The following is a 12,069-nucleotide window of genomic DNA, read 5'->3' as shown; positions in this document are numbered from 1 at the left end:
GGTGGCCTCCATGAGCACTGGTTTAAGCTGGGTCTCAGTGCTGACTGCTGTACTGGAAGTTTCAAAGGTTTATCCACAACAAAACAAAAGGTGCTGCATTACACCCTTGGTGCTCTTCCCACTCCTACATAGGCAGCTGCTTATGAGCACAGCTCCCCATCTTCAGCACTAACAGGTCCTTTTCTTTCAAAGCTCTTTGGCATCTTTCCTCTTCCGCTCCTTCCTATTTGACTAGTCCTGGCCTACTAAGCTATGTCTGACCATAAACATTTCCCAAGCCACCTCTTTTCTTGTTTTTACACTTTCTGCAGTCCTTCCCGCTCAGTTCTTTAGAGAGGCTCAATGCCTTCAGTTCAGCCCATCCTCAGCTGTCATCAGCTCTTCCCATGTGCTTCCCATCTCTGCTGAATCTGAGTCACTTCAGAAACACAAACAAATCTTTTCATGGAGAACATTTTAGAGAAAGGTGTTGGTCTTGTGGATCATTTAAAATAAGTCATCAACATTATTATCAGGCCAAAGTATTTTCCCTGGAGTTCAGTAGTTGGTCCCAGGTTTTCTGTGTACTTCTAGCTAAAGTATCTCACGTCCTGTCACAGCTGAAATCAAAGGCCATACATCTCTTCCCAGCAATTTTACAGAATTGCTGTCACTGCTATGACACCCCCTGCACATGGGAAGTGAGGGTCAGGGTACCAAAAACAGAGAAGGCAAATAAGAGAAAACAGATTCAACTCCACATCCACTTTCCCAGTGGCTCAGCCTCACAAATTGAAACTTGAACTGGAAAAATGAAGTGCTGGTATGTGAAACAGTGAAATAATAGAGCATGGGCCTAAGCTTACCACTGTGTGTTGTTGTTTGCCACAAACCAGAACGAGGGACTCTTCAGCATCTTTGTATGTATGAAGAATCTTCAGCATCCACATGTGTGAAGCTTTTCAGTGCTTCCTACAACTGCTACCGATAGAAGCTTTGAAACGTGACCCAAGTCAGTAACAATTTCTTGTTTAATTTATACACTTTGAAAGATATTGCTGTCTAAAACCAGTGCAGAGGTTTCAGACACTGGGTTCATGGACTAATGGCATTTATGAGTTAAATATTAACTGACAGCAAAAATAATCTATATTACCATTTATTTCTTCTTTCCCATTTGTAACAGGTCATTTATTCATTCCCTGTTACTTTGAGTTTGCTAATAAATTTAAATATCCTTCTAAGTGGACCTGGTAGTTTAATAAATTGTTCCCTATCTGCCCACATTCAGGGATGCATTCTCAGCTTTTAAAAAAAGAAATAGCTCAATTTCTTCTTTTTATCTTGCAATTTCTTTTTCTGGCTTATGCTTTCTCCCTTGGAAGACTCCCTTCTAGCTTAAACAACATGTTAAAATATTCTTCCTAGTTTGGCCTGTGGTGCTGAGGTGAAATACTGCTTGTTATTTGCTTTGAAAGACACAGAGCTGAAGTGTTCGTTTACATGCACGCACATTAGCCCTGTTTTGGGCTTCCTTACTATTCCCTGTTGGGTTTTGTGGGTTAAAAATTTATGAGCCATGGACACTGCAGTTAAACATCCTGGCCACATGCAGCTTTGCACAAGGCATAAAGTCGCATATTGAAAATCAAACAGTATTGGCACTGACAGCAAGTACAGACCAGTGACCCCAAAATGCCAAAGGCTTTCAGGGTGTGTTAGAGCAGCTGAAGCTCTCTGGCATTTAGAGAAAAATGGATGACTAGGCAGCTGATTAGTCATTCAGCAAAACAAACAACCCAGGCAAAACAAAATAGATGCTGGCTTTGGGGGAAGAAGGTGAACAAGCGATGTGTGGCTGCTCATCAGTGTCGCCTCTTCTGCACTGCAGGACTGAGAAATCAACAGACAGGTCAGCATACTTCTCTTGCATAAAAACAGGGATTTCCTGGACAAGTCTGTCAAGGAATATTAAACAACAGCATTGTGAAAAAAGCAGATCAATTTAGCAGAAGAGGCAAACAACGAGTGTGTCTCGCTGCTGCAATGCATTCCTCTGGCCAGGAACGCACTCCAGCTGAAGGCTGCCCAGCAGGGCCGGCTGTGGCTCCGGCAGCCCCTGCCAGGCGGTACCCAGAGCATCCTGCTGCTGGTACCCGGAGCATCCTGCTGCCACCAGAACTGCAAACACCAGAGGGCACTCGCAGGCTGCAGGAGGAGCACAACGGGTGCTTGATAAGGCTTATCAGGAACAAATATTTCAGCAAATTTAACGAGTCAGGCATCTTTCTGATAAGATTATTAGAAGGAACAGATAGAAGAAAAATCCAAAGAGCTCACATTTTGTTTTCTTTTAGTCTTTTAAGTCTTCCAAGTTTGAGGGATTTTTGTTAAAGTGTGTAAAACCTGACAGACAAGGGATAGATAGTAAGAAACAGGGACTTGTTGAAAGGACCAAAATACCAGTGCTCCCTCTGCCTCTGAGACATTCAATCAATCACTAATGGGGCTAAAGCTTGTATAAAACAAAAATACTGTGGTACTGAGGACAGAGATTTTATGATGTTCTGGTGGGGAGTCTTATTTCAGGCACGATTTGCTCAGCAGGTTCCTCTCCCAAGCACTCCATCACTTCTCCTGTAGTGCCCTTGTACTGCGGGAGATTCTCTGGAGTATTGCTTCCCTGACTCACCAACGTTTAGAGACTTACCTCCCACTGGTGCTGAATGTCCCACCTCTACTCTGGGACACAGGAAACAGACTGCAGTTTGTCAGGGTCTTGTTTTTTGGGGAATTCGGTCACTGACCTTGTAGCCTCTATGAGAGACTAAGGATTTTCTTGCAGGAGCTATCCCAGAAAAACTGCAGACCCTGACCTAAACTGCTTTAACAAGTTCTCTGAAATCCTGCATCTCCACTGTACGTTTACAAAAGCATATGGACAAGGACAGGGCTGACAGCAGGAGGGGACCAAGGAAGTAAGAGCCAGCAATGCTGGTTTTTTTTTGCAGATGTTGGTATCAGTGACACAAGAGAAGCTTTGAGAAGGTGGCCCAGAAGCTCAGATTCAAACTTTCAGACTCCCATGATAATTTGCTCTGAAAGCAGAACTCAGTAGGTGACCTCCGGGGGCCAGGGTAAAAGCAGAAGAAAACCATGAAAAATCTGAAAGTAATGAGGCAAAATTTGAATTTCTTAGAAGCTTCTAAAGAAATGAAGAGCCAAACCTGGAATCACATTTTCCATCCAGCTCCCATTTTTATAAGACAGGACAGGAAGCCTATTTGCCTGGACAGATTTCTCTGGAATGCCATTCATTTTCAGAAGGGTTCTGCAGGAACCTTGATAAGGACTGTCAGTGAGATACATCAGTCCTGGCCCTTCCCAAAGCATTTTTCAGGCACCAGCACCATGGTGGTAACTGATACCAACAATTTTTTCATTCTCCTTCCAGGAGCAAGAAGATTATATTTGATTGAGCTTCACTACTGATTAATTTCTGTCTCCAGGGTTCTCTGCCAGCATATAAACCCACTAAGCCCCTAGTATTCCTTTAGCCTGTGACTCATAGGAGAACTCAGCATGCAGTGCATTTTCTGCCCCAAAACTATGATCCTAAGGAAATACTCAATCTGAGTCTCCTTTAGAGGCCTCTGCAAATAACCACACACAGTCCACTGTCAAGGTAATGTGCTGTTAGACCTGGATCTCACATCTGATATATCTGCTACATGAAAAATACCACAAAACCAAAACAGGGCCTCAAAGCAAACAGCCAAAATCCAGCTGCCCTGCTTTTAATTTTCCTCTGGGACATATAGCTCAAAATCAGCTCAGAAACACCCAAAGTGGTACTACCCAGCACAGCTGAGGTGGTACTAGTGTTAAGAAAAACTCCAGTTTTAAAGACAAGAAATACCAGTGCTGGGTCCCACACTTTTTGTGGAGGCAGGTGATGGTTTTAAAGAGATTAAATGCAGCTCCACTCTGAGTTTAGGGAATTATCTGTCTCACACAAGGCTGGAAACATAACCAGACAGTTAGAGCAGAACTGTTGCTATTGATTGCAGTGCTGACAAGTGTTCATCTCCTAAGGTTTCACCCATTGAACCCCCATAATTTACGAGTTAATTCCTTTTTTCCTTTCTCCATTCCTGATATACAGAAAGTGATCCTAAACATGAGCTCCTTGGCTTAACAGTATCTCTGTGTCACGACTTGGGGCCAGGTCCATGATTTTTAAGCATTTGGAGCTGACAGTTACTTATGACTGGGGCTTACGCGCTGCAGATCATGAGGGATCATGAAAGCAAGAACAGCTTGCTTACAGTGACAAACAGGAAGGATCAAGATGCTTTCTGTACTGTGGTGGAAAGTTTTTAATAGAATTATTTAGCCTTCTTTCCTCTAGAAGAATCCTAGCCAAAGAGGGAGCCAATATTAAGCACTACAGTCATTGACAAGTGCCTTTGAGGACAAGAGCCATCCACCCACAGAAAAGGATTCTTTTCTTTATCTACAACTCAAGGAAGGAAACAATTTTATTACTGGGTTGTCCTAAAAAAACCAAAACAACAAACTTCTATTCAAGCAGTTAGTTTCATATGTAGGCCAAACCCTCTGGTTTTGTAACATGGTACAGTCCTCAAAGCCAGATTCTCAAAAACAGAGTGCCAGTTTCTCAACTCAGACTGAGAGCCCACAAATTGGCCAGACCATCAGCAGTGCTTTGCACATATTATCTCCTATTGCGACAAAATCTTTTCAAATCTGCCTGTAACTCAATGAAACCACAACAGTTACATCTGCAAACAATTTGGCCCACAATATTTTCCTCCCTAGTCATGCTTATGCAAAGGGAAAAAATGCCGCTTTTATAGTGACTACTTTATCCATGTTATTCACATGTACTAATGCTCAATAGCAATAGCATTCTTTTCCAGAGCACCCAGGAGAAAGCAGAAAGGTGTTCTAGTTCATTCTTTCTAAAAAAGAGAACTTCCACGAAGAAGCAGTCAATTCTAATTCCAACTATTCTAAATACAACTATTCTATAGCTAAGCAGCAGAACAATTCACTTTGAAATGAAACTTCTCCAAAAAGCGGTATCAGAACTCTTACTCATGCAAATGTTTTTTGTTTGCAAGGGGGGTTGTTCTTGAAGAAAGGACCCAACAATGGAATTGAAAGGTGGTTCAAAACTACAAGTCTGGTGCTAGAAAGGACATTAGAGTAGAAATCTGCAGCTCACATTGTGTTGGGCACAGACAGTTCTAACTAGAATAACTGACAATTACGTTATTCAATAGCCTTTTGATTCTCAGAAATTGGCAGCAAACCTAATATTTCAGCTATTTGGCTAAAACTGTTCCTTGTCTCTTGGGTATTGCTGTTTATTTGCCTCATCTCTATTAATTCCATCTAAACCAGGTATTCAGAAAATGTGTGATAGCAGAATTGATCAGTCAAAACATACCGAACATTCTTTTCCAGCGCATTGTGAAATAGTTCATTTAAGTAGTTCTTTTGCAACAGTCTTTGGCTACACTGTCCCTCCCACCAGCTTCTTATAAGAATCATAGAATTACATCTATTATTGCCCCACTACAGTTTTTTTTTCCCTACTGACTTGAGACAAATTATCACAGAGTATTCTGAGTTGGAAGAGTCACACAAGGATCATCAAAGTCTAACCTTTAAGCGAATGGACCATACAGAGATTGAATACGTAGCCTTGGCATCATTAGCACCGGGCTCAAACCAACTAAGCCAAGCATTCACATGCATTTTTACTTTATTTAGAGCAGGAAGTTACTTCTCCCCTAACAGAACAAACAGTTCCCCACCCACTCCAAGAAAAGAATGTAAACTGTCATAGCAAGGCCCCAGTGGCATCCAAAGGTATAACTGTGTGCTCACTTCCCATCCTGCTGCTGGAGCATATTTAAAGGTAGGCAGATGGAAATAAAAAGATAATGAAAAGACCAAATCTTAAAATGGAAACTAGAAAGCAGCCTGCAGACAGGGAGGAGCCAGATCCATGTGTCTTAAAGGTTACTTTGGGCAGGTAAAGAGACTGGCTTTCTGCACCCTGCCTGCCCTGTGGGGTGTGCTCACTACAGTCATCCGTAACACTCAGGGGCTATGAAGAATGAAAAAATGAGGGGCACTGTTCACATCTGCCCTTACTGCATTTCCCACAGTCAGAGAGGCATCTCTCCATTTCCTGGAAATTGCAGCATTGTGGCAAGAATACAGAAAAAAAATAAACACATAGTTATATCACAAATCTGAATGTTGTATTCCCAGTAGAATAAGGGTGAACAGCATTTGACTTTTAGGAAATTATGGGTTACTGTCAGAATGCAGCTTTGATTTAAGTTCTAGTTGGTTTGGTTCAGGCTTGTGTCCAAACCTTTTAAAAAACAGTTCAGTTAGAATAGTTAAAGGAAGTGCTATAGGGTTTACTGTATTTTTTCCTTTAGCAGTGAAATGTTTTGACTGGAAGCAATTAGGGTCAGGAGCCTTTTTTTTATTCCGTGCATCTTCGGGCCACAGCGCTGATCCCGATGGGTCTAAGTGCAGCAATAAACCTGGTGGGCACCCATTGTTTATTCTCACTCAGAGTAACTGGACGGTTTTACCGTTAGGTGGCACCAGAGAATATTTGAATGTTACAATGGAAGGACCATTGGAACTGGGATCTGGGATAGTCTAAAGCAGATGTAACCACGTAATTAAATATAGTCCTCTTTGCTATGCATATGAGCTCTTTAATTACTTACTACAAGGGATACACAGTTCATCAGAATGCAAGTTGCAGCTACAAACATGATTTATTAGCAAATAGTTTTTAATCACACATGAGAAGTATTTAAGATGAAATTGCCATACAGTTGGATTGGACTGAGATGAGTGGCTTTGTAGGGTTTTATTTATCTTACTGAAAAGAAAACTGTATTTCTGCCCAGACAATTCCAAATGTGAGCTGTTAAAAAAGACCCTTTCAAGAGTCTCTCTGTGTATCTGGTACAATTCCAGCCAGGTCTATGAATAATTTACCGGCTAATGAGCTCTTTTCTGTTTATGAAATAATACTCTTAAGAATAATAAAGCAGGACATAAGCAGTAGCCATATGTTTCTTCTCAAGTTCTAGCCAGACAAATGACCTGAAAATTGCTGTTGCAAGAACTTCTAAAGCATATGGCTAAGTACAGGGAATTTCTTAACTTCTTGTGTCAGATCCAAGAGTTTCCAATTATCAACAAAAGATGGCATACCAACCCAATTACTCCTGATATATTCCAGTCAAAGACAGATTCCAAGTAACCATAGCTGTGTGGGTGTATGTGGTTTGAAATAACAGGAATCACTGCAAATTTAGTGTAAATAAAAAAAGTAGACCCACAGATCACATCCAGACAAATGTGTCCCAGTGTGCTGAATGTACTTTCAACAGGAAGCAGGAATTTTTAGGCATTCTACGAACACTGATTTTGAGCCACCATAAACTATTAGAGGTACATTTACTTTCCAGCACTACAGAAAACTCCAGCAACAGCTTATTTCATTTGTTAGAGAGGAAAAGAAATACATCTTTCTTACATAACAAAACAAAAAATCTACCAAATAGTTGACAATTTATTTTTAAATTATTAATTGCAGACTGCTTTTTAAGACAACATCCTCATCCAGCTGGATAAACACCAGGACACTTGTACATTATGCATATTTCTGATACATCTGACTAAGCAACTGAGTCCAGTGCATGTTCTTACTCACAGGAATCCTTAGCCCCAAACTCCTTGACACAATGTGTTTTCATACCATGCCTGAGCCATAGAATCTCCAACCATTCTACTTGACTGAAAGATGGAAAAGAAATTATATGTTCATAACAATGGACCACAAATCATAAAACCTCTAAGTGAAAGACATAAGGATCCCATTTGTACACTAAACAGTATTTCATATTTATACTCAAACTTATTACATCATCTTGAGAGCCATATAAACTGTCAGGGATTATTCCCACCATACTAGGTCAGTGTGTCAATCCAGGTCAACAACCACATATCCTTCACTAAGTTAAGAATGTTTCTGAGTTAATTTTTTTTAATCACACATCTTGCCAGGAAGACAAACGTTCACAGGTCATTTCATGCTGCATTTGTTTGAATTCAGCATGCTGACAGTCACTGCTTAGGTCCTTTATTATTTAGCTTCCAGCAACTGTGACTGTTCAAGGTTTATGACATGGGTGGTAATAAACATACAAAATACCAGTTATCCACAGAGAAGCCAGTGACTGGGATGCTTTCCTCTTGGTCAGCCACAGCCCTGCAGGCACTTCTCACACCTAGATCCTCTTGGGCTGAGTTGCTCAATCCAGAGCAGATTTATTCACTACACTACAAACCTCTGGCTTCCTCTAGGGGAAGTAAAGCCTCAGGGGAGGCTGCTGGAGAATCCCTAACTGGCCACTGGCTGAGCAAAATAACCTGAAAGAAATCATGATGCTGGTGAAGGGAGAGCAAAAAGCCCTGCAAAGCCTGAGAACCACCTCCTCTTCCTCAGGATCTCCAGCCAGACAAGTTGATCTTGAGAGAGACTGGTGCATTCCAACAAAAGAAAGCAAAATCTATGGAAAATGATCCCCAAATACTTAGAACAGACTAAACATTAAAATAACTGCATGGGTAAAAGATGTTTAAGAGTCTAGAAATGCAATCTTTTCCTAATGGCTCAGGTTTCACACACATGAAACTGAAAAAAAATATCACCAATTTAACTAATCCTTCCTTTATTATACTGCCTTTAAGAGTAGTACCTGAGCTATAAGTGTAAAAATGCTTTTTTAAAAAAAAAAACAAAAAAAAATACCACAACCCTGATCTAATTTATGCATCTTAAGAATAAAAACAAAAGGTGAAAAACCACATTTATAAGTGCCTAAATTTCTGTAACTATAGTATAAGAGACCCCCCCAAAAACCAAAAAAGTCATTCTGAAACTTGTTCTGTTCATCCTATCTGAGTGTACATGACTGATGCATGTCTCCCAAACACAAGATTAGAACTAAAGTGTTGTTCCTTATCATAGCAAATAATACCTGGGATTGTTCATAGGCATTTCCAATATTAACCCACCTGTAAACCAAAGAAAACATTTTCTCATAGCACAGGAATCACAGTGCCACGGCAGCTCATTGCTGAGACCCAGGAATGCTGCCTGTGAAACTTAACCTGGTGTGAGTACATGGAAGCTTTTCAATGATTAGCTATTGCTTTATCAGCTCCATGACAGAAAAAGGGGAGTTTTCACAAGAATGGTAATGGCATCTAACTGGCTGTGCTGCCTCAAAGACAGAATAAATATTAGTAGGTAACAGGGTTTTCTTAAGTGTCCTTATACAACTTTTTCCTACTAAACAGTGAGAAAAGTATTCAAAAGCCTGTGCCCCCAGTTAAAACACCTACTTTTAAGTAGGCAAAAATCTACCTTCCAAAACACTTCCTCACTGCATGGTATGTTCCACTTGTCAAGCTTTTTCTCTTTCAGGCTCGTCTATAACAGCCAAATATAAATTTTTATCTCCTCATGCCATATTGTTGGGGATCATGCTTTCTCCTGAAGTGCATTGTTTTATCTGCCATAGCTGGAAGTATCACTCCAGCAATCCTTCCAGCAAGAATTAAGCAAACACATGAATACAGTCAATTAATCCTATTGATTTTGGTGATTTTGTTTGTGTACATGAAGCCAGGTTTAAGCACCACAGTGAACAATGCCTTTCTTTATCATCTCATGCACTGTCCACAACCATCCAGCTATCTTCATATCAAGGTATGCATAAACAATCAAATTCAAAGTATCCTGAGCTACTTCAGAACAGTTATGTCCGTGGTTTTGTGGTATTAGCCAAACATTGATGCTGTGGTACCACAGGATGCCTATCTATCCCTAGGTATCTGAATCCTGCTTTCCCTCACCTCCTGAGGGACAGGACACTGCAGGTGTGCCTCTTGACCACTACAGTCTGCAAGGGGATTCAAGAAGTCTGCTCTCTGGGTCAGTGGTCAGCATCACTGCAGTAGTTGTTCATCCACTGGGAAGAATTGTCTGTTGCATAGTATTTTTTGTCTTTTTTTTCAATATACAATGATTGTGTACCTTTCATCTTTTCTCACCTCAAGTCCTGTATGCCCTTTGGCACCCCAGCACTGTGCAGTTTGTTACAGAAAATGGGTTCAGGAAAGCTACATATTCGTTAAGGGAGTATCATTTGGAACACAGCACCTGTACAGCATCCCTTGGACTGCAATATTCTCAGTTACACCTCATAACTGAGGGCCCTCACCTCCTTGCTCTTACATCACTCTGCAAAAACGACAATGCTCTTCCCTAACTCCAGCAGCTTCTTCTCAGGCATGATGGCTGTGTGGAAGTGCACTGCTCTTGTCAGTTGAAATCCCTGCTGCACCTGTTTGGATTGATTTAGCTCAATGGTCTCAGCCAATGGTTTGTACTGGATTCAAAAGATTTATTTAAAATATCGTGACAGAGTCAGATACTCTGATACACTCGGCCCATTTCAGCATAAAATGCAAAACATTCTTGGAGCAAAATGTGCAAAACTCCCACAACTATTTAAGTTAATAATTAAAAGGCCTTCCCCTAGGGTTAAGCAAGTCAAGTTAGTTATTCATCTCATTTAAGGTACACATACTAGAACCAAAAAGGAAGATTGTTGGATGATTTTGCATTTCATCCATGCAGAGCTGTGTATTATAACCACATACAGAATTGTGATATGCTTCCAGAGAGGTACAATATCGCTCCAGACTTTGGCATTGGTGACAGAGTGCAGCAAGCCACATACCTTAAAGGCACCCAGGCCTCTCAGATTGCTATAGAGGCCATATGTGTATACCTGACACTGCTCTGGTGACTGCCCCAGCTTAAACAGTATGCCATTCACACAGAATGAAGGCAAGCTGTACATATAACAATGCATTTACAAAGTTACTTGCACTTCATACCTCCTGTATAGACACCTTTATACCCTCCACCTCTATGGACTTGTGACTGGTAGTCACAGCTACTTCTCCAAACAACGCTTAAAAAACATCAAATTTACTTTAACCCCAATGTTCCTAGCTTTGTCAAAAGACCAAGCCATAGGAGAAGGTAAGACTGTCCACATAACTGCTACTGTAACTGACCACCCTAAAGGTGATAGTGTTCTGAATAAAACCCATTCAGGACTGGGCACTATCCTGTGCCCACTACCTCTCTCCTGTCACCAGCTGACCACTCTTTTAGAAAAAGGAAGAAGAAAGGCTCTCAATCAGGCAGCCCTGCTATCTTGGCCTGCTGGAGAGTGTGCTAAAGGCAATGCCAATTATTCCAGAAAACACCATTAAAATAAATGCTTAACATTGGAAATAAATACTATATCACAGCATAAGATTTTCAGATGATTCTAAAATGTCATAGAACCTTCTGAAATTTCTGGCCTTTCTTTACTTTTTGTAGGCTATCCATGCAGTAAGATAGAGAGCATTCCTACATAATTAGTCTTACTAATAAATGCATTTAGATGTACCTTTTTTTTAAAGGGGTGTATAAACATTTTCCCAAAAACTAACAAAGCACAGGAATTTTTTTGACAGCAGCTCCTTAAAAATTAGCATACTCGAATTTTGAGACTCAGGTATCTATTAATTAAACTGAAACACATGCTTCATGGCATTATCAAAGAGCATGTATTACACTGAGATCCCTGGATCAAATCTGTACCTATTTGGCCTGCAAAATCACTTACTCCAATGTGTCTGTGTGAAAACATCCAAGAGCAAAATGTATTCCTACATGTCCACTGGAGTTTTTGGACATCTATAGTCACTAACCTGACAAAACACTATTACAGACTTGTTTTAGGAATGCTATTCAGTCATTTCAGTGCTTCCTGTCTCTGCCTCTGTGGGCTAGTAAACTTGACTTGAACAGTTTGGTTACATTAACCTAGCTTTCCTTGCCATTACTATGATATTTTTCTTTCTTGTGAGTACTGTGAGTCATTTCCT

Source organism: Parus major, chromosome 6, assembly GCF_001522545.3.
Source record: "Parus major isolate Abel chromosome 6, Parus_major1.1, whole genome shotgun sequence".
NCBI classification, from domain to species: domain Eukaryota; kingdom Metazoa; phylum Chordata; class Aves; order Passeriformes; family Paridae; genus Parus; species Parus major.
Note: the sequence above shows the minus strand (reverse complement) of the source record.